We start from the raw sequence: 11,144 nt of genomic DNA, 5'->3' as shown, positions 1-11,144 counted from the left end.
TAAAGACAGGCTGTTGGCTAGAAGAATGTTAGGGAATTGATTTGGGCATTTTATTGTGTTTTAGCAAACTAATTCATAGAGTAAGCCCTGTAGGGCTTGCTGCCAATTATTTTGAGTAGAGCCTGAAAAATGTTCCTGCCTAAGGTAAACACTTTCAGCTTCAGAAGAATTAAAACTGCTGTTTCAGAGCACTCATATAAACATATGTTGTGCATATACAATTATTTGTTTTACAGGATTAATTTTCTTTTAAGTGCTATTAATGGTTTGGAAGCCTTGTACCAGCCTCCTGCATTAAGAGGCTATTGGACTGCTCATGTCTGATTTAGAAGGTCTGCAAAACATCTACTTTGCCTATTTGCAAGAAATCCAGAACAAATTACTTGATAATGCTCTGTTATAAATACAGGCCATATAGTAACATAGCAAAAGCCATAGACAGATAAGGGTATCATAAGTGCCTAAGTACTTTCAATAGTAGGTAATTTAATGAGCAAAATGTCCAGAGGTACTAAAATTGTGCCTCATGCTAAAGATAAAGGACTGTCTTTTTGTTGGCTTGTCTTCTGCTGTTCTCAGTTTGAGCAGGGGTGTTTTGGTTTAGCCTGAGGCAAACAAAGAGGAATTGCTGCCTGAGTGCTGGTAGGCAAGCTGGCACAGGGTGCTTGCAACCTGTCTCCCGCTGCAGCCAACTGATGGGGCCAATGTTGTGGCAGTAAAATTAAAAGCTACTGTAGCCTTAGTCTGACAGGATTTTTTGCCTATAGCAGTGCCTCTGCTATTCAAGGGCTTGTAGCACGGGCTTAACTTTCTGTCTGTAAAAGTTCTTGCAGGTATATAATTCACTGCATAAGATGACTGAGTCTTATTTAAGTGTGTGTGCATTCCCTGAGCTAGCTACTTCCCATCTTTGAAAGGCTGATCCAGAGTTTCATGCTGATAGGGTTATGAAGATACCTTTTTTTTCTTTTTTCTTAATTTCTCTGTCCTCTTCCCACACCCACCTCCAGTTTCACCACCAGTTTATATTTACTTGAGTTTTGACCAATGTTATCCTTGAAATAACTCTTCTCTCACTTTCCTATTTGTACCCTCTTAATTTGTTTGGTGAGACAAAATGAACCAAGCTCTTATAATCTCTTTGCTGAATAATCCATTCCCTTAACAGTCTTTCTAATCTTCCTCTGTGTCCTTTCTGGTTTATATTATTTTTTCCACAATGCAAAAGAGTAGTGCAAATAACATCTCATAAAACCTTTCAATAGCACAAAAGATTCTCCTTTTATTCCAAAACTATCTTGCCTTATCCATCATGTCATTAGCCTTTTTCCCACAACTTCATCACAGTAACAGCTCACAGCCATCATCTGCTTGGTAAGTGCATCCTGATCTTCCTCCTTTTAGCCACCTGCAGTAGGTAATTCCCATGGAAATAGTAAGAATTCTTGTTATTGATCCCTAATTATACAACTCCATCTCCTGTGCTCTAGACTACCTTTCCAACTCTATCATGAGAACACATTATTACCTTTTGGTATTGTCATAACATTCAACAGCTCCAGCCATATTGGGTACCATTCTGCAAGGTCATATCTGAGCAAAAAGAACAACTCTCGCTGATCAAATATCCCCCACCCCCAAACCTATCCAATCAACAAATAAATAGTTAAAGTTCTACACAGAAAATGAAATAAGAATGTGGTTCATGCAGGTTGATGATCATGGTTACAACAGCTGGGCAAGTCCAGAAAAAGCTTCAGTTGCCATACTCACTATTTTTGATTAACGTTCCAAATAGAATATACAGAACTAAGACAATTGAAGACGGATAAAACTTAAATGCTTAAAAGCTTGTAATACTACTTTGTTTGCAAAACTTATAAAAGCCCAAACAAGTACAGTATTGAATATAGTGGCAATACTATAAGACAAATGAATTCCTATTATATAGAGAATGACTGATGAATAATGTATCTTTTGAGTAGATGCTTTAAAAAACAAGGCACTTGTTCAAAAGAATCACTCAAAGTGCCCATGCGCAGATTATGATCTCAAAGTTTTACTACAACTTTTTAGTAAAAATATTCCTGCCATTAGTCTCATGTCTTGATGATAACTAGAATATTTATTTTTCAGGGAATATGGTCTTTATAAGGAAAAGAGAGGCTGGGTGTACAACTGGTAAAACCATTGAGCGAAACATGGCTATCTTTTAGCTGGAAAAATTCGAAATTATTCCCAGTCAGTGTTTAAAGTAGATCAGTTCCAGCCAGACAAAGGTCACTATTCTACTCCCTCGTGGTGACAAATTACAAGAAACTACGATCCACAGCTCCCACAAGCCTACACCTGATAAGCTTACAGAGACCACATATAAATCTCTACTTTCTCAAAGAACATCAGACTGTAAGGGATGCTGAAAAAGTTATAGGGTGGGGGTAAGGCTAGGCAGATAGATGATGATTTTTTTTTTTCTTGCACAACAATGCATAAAAAATCTGCACCAACAGCTACATTATTTAAAACTGCTGTGGAAAGGGATTGTTACTACATCTGACTTACATCTCCAAAGCAGAGCCTTGGCAAAGAGAGAAAGGTTCAAACAGAGCCTTACTGTACAGGGATGTGAGGTCTAACCATAACCTTTTGCTCTTCAGTAGCTTTATGCCACTTGTTTGCCTCAGTATTCCTGTGATAAAGGGACTGATGGTACTCCAAAATCCCATCCATACAATCTCTGAAAACAGTGTTTGTGAAGTGTTTTGATGATCAAAAATAGCACCAACTAAACAGCACCATCACTACCACTGGGACACCTAAGTGTAGAGGCACCGATATTAGGAGGAGGTATGCCACTAAGGTTACCAGTCAAACAAGACCTTTTGAAGAAGAGTTCAACTAAAAATCCAAGAATTATACCGAAGCATTACAAATTCAGATCCACAGAAAGCTAGAGAATAACTTGCCGCATACCAAATTAGTGTCTAAAGTGCTGAAGTGAAATGCTTGAAATGAAAAGCAAAACAAAGCAGGAGTTGTTTAGTGAGTCAAGAATTTCTTGCAGGGTTTTTGAAAGGGTAATAGAAGTAAAGACTATTTATTCATTAGCATGGAGGCTTAGCAATAAAGAGATGGGATCCAACAAATGTTAAACGTAAAACTTCTCATTTAAATGCAACCATAGCAGCAGTATAATCTTCCTTGGGATATATCATATATGCATCTTGGCTGATGAACAGTTAACTAATCTTGTAGGCTGCAAGCTAAGAAATCACAGAGAGCAGCAAGGGTGAGCAATCTTTACACTGGGCAGAGAATAGTAAAATTAAAGTTTTTCAGATGCACAGACAGCTAGATATCCATTATGCTCAACGTAGTGCTCAGTGCTTCCTTGAAATGTTTTTTGTTTCTGCAGTGTGTTTAGAGTGAATAAATCTTACGTGAATTAGCTGCAAAGACCTCCATCATGCTTTTGGTGTCTGGGGCCAGCTAAACCTGTGTCTGAGAGTATTTTTACTGTGGAAAAACTCTCTTTGCTCAGTGAACTCAACAGAGCCTTTCAAATTAGACATATTACTGGGTGGAGTATCGCTTTAAACCATTTTAATCCACCCGTTGTACTGAAGGGATGCAATTTCTATTGTTATCTCATCAGTATGGTCTGTAAAATTCCAGGAAAGAGATTAATGTGGTTAAATGTAGGCATCTGTAATGCCAACATCTATAAATGAGTCTTCTGCATTCCTTTTATATTCAGCAGCCCTTCTAGGGTACGGTGCTTTGCACTTGAAAACAAAATGTCTGAAATAGAGGAATTGAACCTTATGTCTCTTTCTCTCCATCAGCTATGAAGAGAATATGGGATGACTTGTGTTCAGACATAGGTATCAAAGTTGAGACAAATCTTGCCCAAAGCAATAGTACCAATTGATATAACTTCCTAAAAGAAATGTGTTTATGTAAGATAGCTATGGTTGATGAATTATTATCTTTTATGTGAATATCGTAGGCTATTTTCAACCTAGCTGGATAAATCTGGTGTGCTTCAAAGAGGGTTGACAAAACCACTTGGCAAACCTCACCTACTAAGCTATTTTATTTTCCACTGAGCACATAGGGATGGAGCAAGTGACAAAATATAAAGAACACTGCTTTTCCCCTTACCAGGAGTCTTGTAGTTCAGGAATCTAGCTCATAATAGTAGAAATAATGTATAGGCTACATGATTTAGTAGCTAATAAAATAGTGAATATATCCAAAGTATTTGGTACAATAAAAGGTTAGATGGCATCAGTGTACCATTTGTCTAAATGCTGCTACTTCTCCACTGCCTCCAGTCCTGTCCTGATACCCTTCTGTGTGGCTGCTATCTATGCCACCATGAAAGCCTCTGCCTTCAAATCCCCTGCTGTGCAGTTCTTGGTGTTTGTCCGAGCCTCCCATAGTCAGAGGATGATACAGCAATTTTTTTGTTTTATATCCACTATAACGTGTAAATACAGTGTATAAAATGCATAAATAAAAGTCCTAAAAGTTTCATGTTGATGAACCCCAGTAGTTTACCTTTTTCTCAGGGCATTGCCTTAAGTATGAATTCTAGTACGTGGGCAGAACAGGATCTCTGAATTTCTACGGGCATTTTATATAGTATGCTTTTCCTACACAAATTGCCACTGCAGAAACAGGCAGTTTGGATATATATCTAGAGAAAAATTTGGTCTAACCTTTCCTCTATTATACCAAAGAGTTTGGATAAGAGAGGCTGTACCTCAAAAATTAATCAATAGCACTGCTAGAAGTCTTAGCAGATAGCCCACAGACTGAAGTTTTGCCATCCCCAGAGATCTCTCTGCAGATCTGAGCTGAATCATATCCAAGGGGCAATGGAAGGTAATTATACTCTGCAGCTGCTTTATTTTGCATGCTTGTTTGGGAGTGGAAAAGAAAAGAAAAGAAGAGGACATCTTCCCAGGAATATTCCCCAGCTACATGACCTGAACATGCACACTGTTAACAAAATCATTAAAGGCTTGTAAAACAGTGTATTTTGCTGCTCAGGTATGAACTAGCTGTCTAGTGGTTTGCCAGAGGTCTGATGAGGACGTTGCAGTCATGTTTTACTGGTTGCTTTTATCCTTCTAGAAAAACTAATGCTCCCTTTAGTGTTAAGCCACTCACAGCTTAGCGTGTTATGGTGTCTCTTCCCCCATCAGTTCAGCTGCTCTGCTATGATCAAATTAGTTGCTAAAATGATTTTAAATTTCTTAGAGGATGATGTAAAGTGTTGGAGAAAACAGCAGAGCGCTGCACTGGATTTAGACTCTCCAAATGTGGAGATAACAGTGAATCAAAACACCACCACCTCAGTGTCCTTTCCTTAAAGGTTGTGTTATTGAGTGTTTATCAGAATTAGATACACAGATGGCACTGCTGCCCCTAAATGTATAGTGCAGTGTAAATACCAAGTTCAAATAATGTATTACAATAAATAACTAACAAGCTTCTCACAAAGTTAAGTCAATCTGTACTAAAACTGATGTATTCATTTATTAATATTTAATGTTTCTGCTATGTGATCTCCAACAACAGTTTTCTGTAGGCAGTCCTCTTTTATTTAGAGGCACATATAATTACATATGACAGCAGGGATATAACAATTTTGTAGATAAATTTTATTCAGAGATAAGGAAAAAAATTATCCCCAATTTAAAAATATTCAAAGATGTTGAAAAATGTATTTAAAATGTTAACTAAAGAGCAGCTAAACATTTTTCAACCTCTCCCATCTGGCACAGCTGTAAATAACGATCTATCTATTTTGAACAATCTTTTATTTGCTGTTAACAGCCAATTTTACTTAGAGTATATTTATAAAGTTCTGCAGCGCTCATAATAATGTGTATATCATTTCTCACAGAGCGAGGTGATACTGAAAGAATCTTTGTGCAAACTTCATCCTTGTGTCTGAAGATATTGATTTGGCTGGAGTTGGAAATATTTGTCACTGTCTTTACTTTGATATTCTCTTCTGTAAAGAAGCAATAAGCTGAACAATCCGTATGTCTGGAGAAGCAGGTAAGGCACTGTCGTCTGCTGCGGAAAGCAACCGCTCGGGTATAAAGGACTTGCTGGCTTTTTTGTGCGAGTGGCTACAACTAAGGTGTCTCGCAGATCTTACCTGTGGCATAGCTGTCTTCCACCAAAGTGGCATATAGGGATGCTTCCTCACTACTAGACCCATGGTGCGTAATTTGATTTTTATGAATCTTTATGAAAAGCAGATAGCGGTACAACAGCAGTAGATATTGATTGCAGTTACAGGTGTATGTTACTCTATATGAACAAAGAGGTGAGAGAAATCAGTTCACCCCTGCTGAAGTGTACCTGAATACTGGAATAAGACAGGCATGGAGTCCCAACATGTGTTTCAAATTAATTTTAATCTTGGCATTTGGCCCACTAATTTGGTTGTAAAGCAAATGTCATGTGGTAAAATGTATTTGTAAAAATACATTTATAAAATATATTTTTTCCATTCTTCAAATGGTAATTATCAGTTTCTTGCTTTCAGTTTAAAATTGCTGTTAAATAGAGAACAGCCCACCTGCATTCAGCTCATGCCATTTACTTAGCTATGCATGTACAAAACTTTCCACTTTTTAGAGCAAAAGCAGAGGAAAACAAAGGTGGACATTTAGGCACTAAAATACATACTATGTCTTAAGCTAATTATCTAACTCCTGTTCCCAAGCCCTAAAAAAGCTCTTTATCCTGGAAATTTTTTACATGGGATTGGGTAAAGTGAAGGTGCTACAAGCATACAGCAAAGGGCAGAGTGAAATAAATGTGGAAAAGAGCAGTGCTCAGTCCAAAGCTCTTCAAAAATTTTGCTGAGACTTTTCCTAATGTCTCCCACTCTGATGCAAGATTGCTGCCTACTCGATATGTTATTTACGAGTATTCAAAGTCACAGCTACTAGCTTACTTTTAAGGACAGTATCATAACTACTCTCTTTGGTGTGCTGGCCCAGTAGAGAAATGGACTGACAATGAAACAGATTCAATATTTCCTTGTGCATCAGAATTCTTATGTTCTGGTCTGTATTGGCTGTGCAAAAAAACGCCTACATGAAACAAAATACACAGGTGTCAGAGTATCAGTTTGACCAAACGATTCTTCGATAAAGGTAATTATGCAAGAGAAGAAAGTTTTGATTGTCAGCTGGAGTCTGCAGAGCTGGCAGATTGGGGAAAACAAAACAAGGTTTACTTGCAAATGATGTATAACTTGGCTAGTAAATAATCACCAGACAATAGCTTGCAGAGTTCCTGCCTGCTTCTTTTACAGACAGTTTACAGGTGGGACTATTATTTATGAGGAATAAAAAAAAAACCTAACCACCTTCTCCAGAAAGTTTCCTTGTGATCCAGCTAAATCTGTTTAGAAGGGGATAGTCAGGTCCAGCCATCCCTGCAAAAGCAAAAAAAACTCAAACCACGGTGCCAAACAGCCTGTCCCTTGTATGAAATGGAAGTGCAGAAGAAAAACAGCCATGGCAGAAGTGGTCTAATGTCTGTGAAGCAACCTCATTAAAGATTTTTTTTTTCTTTAATTAGATGGATATAAGAGTTTTCTAGTTAAAATTTATTTTTTTTTCCAAAAAAATTGGTCTTGCATAGGCAGGCAGAGGGACCTTCATGTGGAGGTTGCAAACACAAACAAAAAAAACTCCCAAACCCCTCAAACAATAACCCTCTGCCCCAACCATCATTTTGCTAGTTCTCCTCCGTGTGGATGTAAGGATAACTGTGCCCTGGCATCCCCCCAGACCCCATCCCTGCTCCAGCTGGGGGGAAGTGGAGCGAGGAGTCTCCTGGGCTTCACAGAATCCCCAGTTCCTTGTCTCTTTTATTAAGTCTGACTTCTACAGTTTTTTCAAATGCTGCTCAAATAGCTCAAAGTGATGTTTTGAGGCTGATTTAAAAAAAAAAAAAAAAAAAAAAGATGTTAGCAAATTTTATTTTTAACCTTGAAAAAAATGCTGTCATCAAACTGAATTGCATAACTACATATCAATTGTTATAAAGGCAAAATATATTAAGAAGATTCAAGAGAATAAGAAACTGGTCTTAGAAATAAATACAGCTTAGTTATGAAATGTCTTTGTTCAGTGACTGGGATATGGAGTACAAATGAAATTCATATTTGTTCTATAGTTTTTTTGTGTGTGCATGCTTTCAAGAAGGAAGGAAATTAGAATTGACTAAAAGGAGAAATCAGAATTGAAAATTATGATATGTATTTGCAATTGCTACTTCATAAGCTACATTCAGCAGTAAGAAAGATCTAATATGCACTAAAATAATAAACATGGAAGAAAACAGCATGGCAAAGAATGGATTGAACTGGATTAAGCTGGGTTTAAACATATCCTTTACGCAGTGGAAATGAATTTAAAGGAAAAAGATATGGCTTGACACTCCAAATAAGTATTGAAAATTAATATATGCATTAAAAGATTGTGTCATCATGCAGACATGTGCATATAGTGACCATAGCTGGTAAGGGATGAGGGGAATTATTCTTTCAGACTACTTCAGAGTAATTGGCACTTCACTCCTATTTTCCAAAAATGAAGTAGCTAACATTGCTCTTTATTTGCAGAATCCTTTCCCTCTTTGACTTTTGTGACGCTTATAAATAAGGAACTTTACAACAAGTTTGAGAAGCGAGTCATGTATTTTAAACAGATACATTGAAGCAGACATGACATAAGGGATTTACCAAGGTGATGTCAGTGGCAAAGAGCTGGCTGAAGAATTCATGAAAACCTGTTCTTATGGTTTACCTAAACATGTGGAAGAAGTATCTTACATGCTCCAAACTTGAAAAGCATATGAGCAATTATTTAAAAAGAAAAGACTTGTGCTTTCCTTTCTATCGTTGTATTTCAGCATCGTCAGTAGTTTTGTTTAGCTCTGAAGGACTCTGCATAAACTCTGTTAAATGTTTACTTTAAAGTAATGGATTGAGGGGAAATATTTGGCTGCTTTTCCTTAAATGTCTCTCCTTTCCAGGCCGCATGGATGCGGCTGATTATATGAGTGGAGAACTATCTGGGAATCTCAATCCTGGTTAGAGCAGCCAGGACACGACTTCCCCCTCATTTCTCAGCTCGAGGAGCAACAGGCAGAGCTGGAAAATGTCAGCCCAACAGAAAACTTTGCTTTATGAGAGAATACATGTGTGCTGTTCGCTGCGGAGCGCGAAGTACACAAGGTCGCGGGTAACTAAGCGGACTGCAAGCAGGAACGCAGGAAAGGTTGCACGGTGGAATATTGTCTAACAGGCATAGGGAAATGTCTAGGAAACCATGGAGTATTGCAGGGACTTGATTACAGAGGTATGAACGAATAAAGAACTAGAAACACTCTCCCTTCTGTCTTTCTCAGGCAAATTTATCACTGAACCCTGTTTCCAAATGAATCTATCTCCATTTCTAAACTAGTTTAGTGCTAACGACTCTCATGGGAAGATTGTTCCAAAACCTCACTGCACTGATGGTTAGAAACCTTTTTCTAATTTCATGGTCAGGTTATACTCATTTTTTCTCATGCCAACATTGCCCTTTAGCTAAAATATTTTTTTTCCTTTTTTGGTATGTACCTCAGTGATATGTTTAGAGGCAGCACGATCTGTTTCTCAGCTATTATTTTGGCAGTCTGAATCAGTCTTTCAGCAACCTCTTTGCGGCTCTGTAGTCATTTAAGATCACATTGACCTGGCAGAGTTATTGAAAGTACTAGCTATGCTAACTGAAATTTTGTGTCCTGCTACTTCAGAATTCTGCTATGAAGATTATTTGATCTCAAAAGACCAAATAAGCTCCTTAGCAATTTCCCTAACCTGATTCTCATTAGGCATTCTGCCTTTTGTTTTGTGCTGAACATCATCTCCCTGATTGAAATGTGAGGCAGAGTATTTACTTAGTTTTTAGAGTTTTTAGGCTGTACCTAGATTATCTTTAATCTCTATCTTGTCTTTCCTGCACAGCAACTCCTGTATTTTTTTTCATTTGTTTTAAACTTTGCAAAGTCTATTCTCACTTGATTGCTCTATTTCCTCATCTCTAACACTCAGCTTTCTTTGTTGCTCAGTACCTTCCTACTGGTTCTGCACTCCTAGCATCTGTTTTCATTGCTGCTGTTCATCCTACTATTAACAAATTTTAAATAAGTAAAAGTAAGTATTTAACCCAAGAAAGCACATTTTCTGAATGCACTGCTGTACTACGCAACTTCCAGAACAGCTTACTTCAGCTGGGATTTTTGTTAACCTAAAGGAAACTCCCATTAGACAAATGAACCTTTTGCTTTCTAAGGATTGCTAAGTATATGCCATTTTGCATTTACACTCTGCCTTCCAAGTTTTATGCTGGGCAAAATACAGATTTGTGTTCTATAAAGATTTATGCAGCTTGGGTCACTGACCACATATCTTTCTGCATTTCCTCCTGAATGGTGATGAAATGAAGCTTTTCAAGTCACTCTATGGACAGCATCTGTGGATGGAGCTAGAAATGACGCAAAGATTCTCTGTTTACCAATTCCCCAGAGAATCACAACGGTGAGGTCAGGTTCTTGAGGTAGACAGAATATTTGCTACAAGGGTGGAAAATGAACATGCCACAGAATTTTAACAATAGATAAACTTTTATAAGAATGACACTGAGTTAAACTTATACATGTTTTTATGCTATCACACTTAACAAGTTTTCAAATCTCCATTGTGCCTGCATTTTAGCAATTTCTTTCTCATATTCTCAACCTGCTCCCACACTTTTCATAACAGCTCCTTATTTTATGTTGTCTTTTGTTGCCTCCCATTATTTTTCTTTCATTTTCTTGAATTGTCTTTTTCCTCTTGCTGTTTATTTTTAACTCCTACTTTCAAAATCAATTCTTGCTTCACCTGTCTGCCTTCATAACACAAAGCTGTTTTTGTCTTGAATATTTTGAAACACATAACTTCAAGCGTGGTAAGGTCTCTATTGCCATCACAGTGCTAGGGGAGGGGAAGTTGTCCTTTGCAGCATCTGTTGCCTAGCAATCTGTTTCTCAGGTGCCTTTAGCTGTACAGCAGT

The sequence above is a fragment of the Rhea americana genome, unplaced genomic scaffold, assembly GCF_003343005.1.
Source record: "Rhea americana isolate MKP2758 unplaced genomic scaffold, rheAme1 scaffold_81, whole genome shotgun sequence".
Lineage (NCBI taxonomy): Eukaryota > Metazoa > Chordata > Aves > Rheiformes > Rheidae > Rhea > Rhea americana.
The sequence above is the reverse complement of the archived record's forward strand: the minus strand, read 5'-3'. Positions refer to the sequence as shown.